We start from the raw sequence: 6450 nt of genomic DNA, 5'->3' as shown, positions 1-6450 counted from the left end.
GTTAATAGTTAACATTTAATTATTAACCAGCATTGACCTGGTTGGGGGGGGGGGGTAGGAGGTGGGAGGAGCAGGGAAGGAGGAAGGAAATGGCAGATATTTGTAATACTAACAATAAAAAATATTTTTTTAAAAAATTAAAACTTAAGGTTGCTACATGAGTTTTAAAGTATATATTGTGGAAAGGTATACCGAGTGATGAGTATGCTCTGTGCATTCTGGGGCCCACACAGCATACCTTTCTTCGTCCTGGCAATGGCCATGGGACAACACATCCCCCTGATGGCAGTCACCGGCACTGTGACCAAGACTCCTAGAAGTTAATTGCCAGTTTTTCAAACTATTGGCAAGTGCTACAACCCAGAACACAATCTATACTCGAACCAGTTATCAAAGTCCACCAATTTAAATATTAATCTCGTAACAAAGAAAAACCTTCACAGAAACAACCAGAATACTGTTTAACCAAATATCTGGGCATTGTGGCCCACCTAAGTTGACACATAAAATTAACCATCATAGATACTATACATCAGGTCAAGTAAATGTCCTTTTATTGCTAGTTCTTAAAAAGCCTTTTATATCCTGTCTTTATGTCGAATTTTATCAAGGAATTACTTTTATATTCCTATTTGGTCTATATTCTGTTCAATAAGATGCAGAAGTTTCACAGTATAAAACTATCCTTGCATTGTTGAGTTAAATACAACTTGATCAGAAAAAAGAAATGTCTGAGGTCACCCTTTGCTCACCATTCCTGATCTGCCACCACCTGCGTCGGGCAGAGAGCAGAGTGCCAGCTCTGGTGATGAAACAGCCTGTAGGGCCTTCCTGCCTCCACCACCAGCTCAGGGCCTGGCCCAGGTGGGGCCCACAGGCTGCAGGAAGAGCCTTATGCAACCCACAGAGGCCATGGGTGGGGCCTGACAGCTGCCAGATCAGGGTGGGGCTGACAGGACCACCTAGCCCTCAGGTAGTCAGGGGACCTGGGGTAACAGAAGCTAGTCAGGGGGTGGGGGCGAGACAGACAAACACACTCACACGCACGTTCATACACCAGGTATGGCCTAAGGCCTCAGCCCAGCCCACTTGGGGGCTGTACAGAACTCCTTGGAGTTCTCTCTGGCTTTATTGACAGTTTCCCAAGTTGAATGAGTCTTTTTTTCTGCTTGTGCCCCCTCTCATTCTTCAGAGCATAGGTACCCTGAGTCCATTAAACTGCAAGGTTGAGGGCACGGACAGCCAGGTCTGCCCAGGACTTCTGCCCCCACTTGCCAGGAAACTTACCAAACTGTGCAGTCTGCCCCCGACTCCAGACATCAGCTGCAAGTCACTTCAGACCAGCTGGTTGCAAATTCAGGGGATCCCCAGAACCACCCTTCAGTTAGGTAATTTTCTAGAACAACTCACAGAACTCATAAAGCTCTATACTTACAATTACAACTTTTTTTTTAAAAGGTGAATGGACACAAATTAAAAGCAGCCAAAGGAAGAGATGTACAGGGAGGGGTCCAGGCGGATGGAAGGGCTTCTTGTCAGATCTGTGCTTGTGTGAGGTGATTTACGGAAGTTCAAGGCAGCCAAGTGTTGGTCTGCATTGGGTGCTGTCAGGAAGCGAGGGCGAGTCTATGACTGGGCATCTCAATGATTTTCATCTCTAATTGGTAAAGAAGCAGCAATCTCTCGTGCTAAGAGGAGATGGCGAAATGCGGTCATTGTGGTGGTTTCACAGTGACCTTGCTTTTGTCTGTGCTCGGAGGGGCTTATTCTGTCTTGCTGTCACATTGCATCGGGACGCTGCCACCTGACGCCGGTGTGCTGTGGCATCGTGTTCAGCAGGAGCCAGTGCCAGGCCAGCTCCCAGCAGACTGAGTTGGGGGCTTACACTTTTATTTCTCAGGCCTGAGTTTCACTGGCAATAAAATGGGGATAATAATTCTACTGAACCCTATGTGGGCAGCTATGAGAATTAAGGGAAATAATGTGCAATGCCTGCCATAAAATAAAACACAATAGTCATGTAAAATAATAAGAAATATATGTTTGCCTCTGTTCCTGGTTGTTGATATGGAGCTCCTAAAACTCCTGTAAAAAGGGGTTCTAGGAGCCCTAGCTGATTTGGCTCAGTGGATAGAGCATCAGCCTGCGCCTGCCCGGGTTGCGGGCTTGATCTCCAGCAGGGGGCGTGCAGGAGGCAGTCGATAAATGATTCTTATCATTGATGTTTCTATCTCTCTCTCCCTCTCCGCCTTCCTCTCTGAAATCAATAAAAATATATTAAAAAATAAATAAGTGTTTTAAAAGGGGGTTCTAGGAGATCATTTGTTCTGATATTTCTCTTTGACCTCACGTCCTGACACGGAGCTCCTAAGACCTTTGTAATTTCCTGAGCGATAGAAGCATCTGATACCAAGTTCTGTGGAACTTCTTGGGTGACAGGAATATCTTTGGTTCTAATGAGATGACTCTTGGTGGGCTTCTGGCTGGGGCTGATCCCTGGAAAGAACCAAGCCATCATTAGAAGCTTGAACTTTCACCCCCACTGCCTATTCTCTGTACAGGGGAGAGGAGCTGGAACTGGAGTTAATCATCGGTCATGTGTATGTGATGATGACGCCTCCATAAACATCCCAATAGTATGCGGTTCAGGGAGCTTCCAAGTTGGTTAACACATCCACATCAGAAGGAGGATGTACCCCGACTCCACGGGGATAGAAGTTGCACTTGGGACCCTCGAGACCTCTCTGTATGTACCTCTCCACCTGGCTGCTCATCTGTATCCTATATCATACCCTTTAATAACCCGGGAAACATCAGTAAGTGTTTCTGAGTTTGAGGAGCCATTCCAGAAAATTATTGAATCCAAGGAGGAGGTATAGAACCCCAATTTATAGCCAGTTAGTAAGAAGTACAGATAACAACTGGCAGCTTGCAATTGGCATCTGAAGTGGAGGCTGTCTTACGAGGCTGATCCCTTCACTTGTGGGATCTGATGTTAACTCAGAATTTAATTGAATTAAAGGACACCAACTGGTATCACAGAGAATTGCTTGGTGTGGGAGAAAAGCCCACTCATTCGGTGACCAGAAGTGTCAGCGGTGTCCTGTGTGAGTAAAGGAGAAAGACAGGAGTGTTTTTTCCTACTCCAGCCAGTATGAACCATCATCACCGAAAAATCAGTGTTCCTGAATAAATGGCGAAGTTACAGAATCAAAATAAAGCCAAGTACATAACAGGCAGAGGGAAGAGGACCCTGAGGGGAGGTCATCAGACGAGAACAATCCCAGAGTCAGGGTCTGTCACTATGACACCCACCTACGGGGTCAGGGAAGCCATAGTTGTGAGTTTGTGTGTGTGTGTGCATGTGCGTATTTGTGTGTGTGTGTGTGTGTGTGTGTGTGTGTGTGTGTGTGTCCTTTTGAGTGTGGAAGATCATAAGGGAGCGTGGCAGCAACACCTAAAAAGGATTATACACGGTTGGGCAAAAAGAGGTTTACAGTTGTTCGTATGGAAAATAATACAATAATTAATAAATAATACAAGCCCTGGCTAATGTTGCTCAGTGGTTATAGCACCAGCCTGTGCACCAAAGGATCATGGGTTTGATTCCTGATCAAGGGCAGGTACTTGGGTTGGAGGTTCAATCCCTAGCCCCGGAGGCAGGAGGCAACAAATTGATGTGTCTCTCTCACATCGATGTTTCTCTCTCTCCCCCCCCACCCCTTCCCTCCCTTTCACTCTCTCTAAAAATCAATGAAAACAATAACCTTAGGTGAGGATTAGCAGAATACTCTACTACAAGATAAACTCTGTGTTTCGGGTACTCACAACTGTCAACCTACTTTTATCCCACCCTGTATGTAAATCATGACCAAGTGGGATTTTCCCCAGGAGTCCACCTAAAAAGTCAATTATCCCAATCTATCACATTAATAGAATAAAATGGGGAAATTACATAATTATGTCAATAGACACACAAAAAAGCATTTGACAAAAGTCAACTCCTTTCATGATAAAAACACTCAACGAAGTAGGAATAGAAGGGATCTTCCTCAACCTGCCGAAGGGCATCGAAGGAGAACCACAGCTACTGTCACACTAGTGGTTGCAGATTGAATGCTCTCCTTCCAAATTAGGCACAAACAGGGATGTCTGCCACTTCCATGCGACATTATACTGAAGGTTGTAGTAATATACTGAAGAGACAAGGAAAAGAAATAAAAGGCATTTAGATAAAAAGAAAGAAGGAAAACCATCTCTATTTGCAGGTGACATGAACTTCTTATATGTAGAAAATTCTAAGGAGTAAAATTAGCACCTATTAGAGCTAATAAACAAGTTCAGCAAGATTACAGGCTATAATATCAATATAAAAACAATAATTGTATTTCTTTATAATAGCAATGAACAACACAAACATGAAATTAAGAAAATAACTCAGTTTACACTAGCATCAAAGAAAATAAAATACGTAGGAATTTAATCAAAGAAGTTTAAGACTCTTGCACGAAAAACTACAAATATTGTTGAAGGAAATGAAAGACCTACATAAATGGAAAGACATCACATGTTCATGAATCAGAGGACTTTCAATTGTTAAAATGAGAGTACCCCCCAAATTAATCTACAGATTCAATTCAATTCCCATCAAAGTAGTAGCTGTCTTCTTTGCACAATTTGACAAGCTAATCTTAATATTCATATGGAAATTCAATAGCCAATACAATCTGGAAAACAAAGAACAAAGTTGGAGGACGTATACGGCCTGATTTCATTTTTTTTATACTTCCTGCTTTTAAAACTTACTACAAAGCTACAGTAATCAAGACACTGTGGTATCAGCATAAGGATAGGCAAATAGATCAATGACATAGAATCAGAGTCCAGAAACAACCCTCACATGTACAGCTAATTGATTTCCAACAAGGGTATCAAGACAAGTCAATGGGAGCAAGAACAGCCTTTTCAACTTAATATCCACGTGCAAAAGAGTGACGGCGAATCTGTACTTCACACCATTTACAAAAGTTAACTTAAAATGAGTCAAAGACCCAAATCTAAGACTAAAGCTAAAAAACAGGTGTAAATCTTCATGACCTCGGATTAGGTAATGGTTTCTTAAATATGACAATAAAATCACAAGTAACCAAAGAAAATATAGCCTAGCCGGCGTGGCTCAGTGGTTGAGCATCAACCTAAGAACCAGGAGGCCATGGTTTGATTCCCAGTTATGGCACATGCCCAGGTTTTAGGCTCGATCCCTAGTGTGGGGTATGCAAGAGGCAGCTGATCAATGATTCTCTCTCTTTATTGATGTTTCAATCTCTCCCTCTCCCTTCCTCTTTGAAATCAATAAAAATATATTCTAAAATATATATATATAGAAAGATTAAATTGGGCATCATCAAAATAAAAAACTGTGCTTCAAAGGACATCATCAACAAAGTAAAAAGCCTGGCCACCGTGGCTCAGTGGTTGAGCATCGACCTATGAATCAAGAGGTCATGGTTCGATTCCCAGTCAGGGCACATGCCCAGGTTGTGGGCTTGATCCCCAGTGGGGGGTATGCAGGAGGCAGCCTATTGATGATTCTCTCTCATCATTGATGTTCCTATCTCTATCTCCCGCTCCCTTCCTCTCTGAAATTAATAAAAAAAAAAAAAAAGTAAAAAGACAACCCACAGTCAGGGAGAAGAACTGCAAATCATACATTGGATCAGGGATTTCTATGTAGAATAGAAAAAGAACTCATACAACTCAACAATAAAAAGACAAATACTCCAATTAAAGTAGGCAAAAGATTCGAATAGTCATTTCTCTAATGAAGATTGAACCGCGCTCAGCATGGCCAGTGGTGAACCTGAGGGGGGCAGTGAAGGATTAAAGAAAACAGACAAGAGAATAAAGCTGGGACCAGGTGGGACACTGTTCTCAGATGGAGAGACAGTGACACAGCCTGCAAGCCAAGTCTTTATTTTATAGTCAGATCCCAGGAGGCAATGCAAGAGCATGGTCAACATGTTTACAATGTTCTCGTGAGTTTCGAATCTACTTAATTACATGCACCTGAACTCTATCAAGCTTTGTCTTGGCAGCACTTGCTGCATCTCCCGAAGCCTATATCACTCAGCCACCTGGGATCACAGGTTCGGACCATAAGGTCAAGCTTACAACCATAGCCTTTGGCTATAATTGTGCTGGGAGGGCTTTGCCCTCCAAGCTGGGACCTGCACGTGGCTTTGCCACTAAAGGATCGTGCCCTCTCATTAGCCTGAGGCTTGAACATGTCCAAATGCTGTAGCCGCTCTCCACAAAGATATATAAAAGACCAATAATATGTGAAAAGATCTGCTGCCTGCTGCATCGAGCCCATAACCCTGGCAAATGCCCAGATCGGTAATTGAACCGACAACTCTTGGGGTGCATGGGACAATGCCCAACCAACTGAGG

This window comes from Myotis nattereri (assembly GCF_964212035.1).
Source record: "Myotis nattereri genome assembly, chromosome: 1".
Classification (NCBI taxonomy): domain Eukaryota; kingdom Metazoa; phylum Chordata; class Mammalia; order Chiroptera; family Vespertilionidae; genus Myotis; species Myotis nattereri.
Note: the sequence above shows the minus strand (reverse complement) of the source record.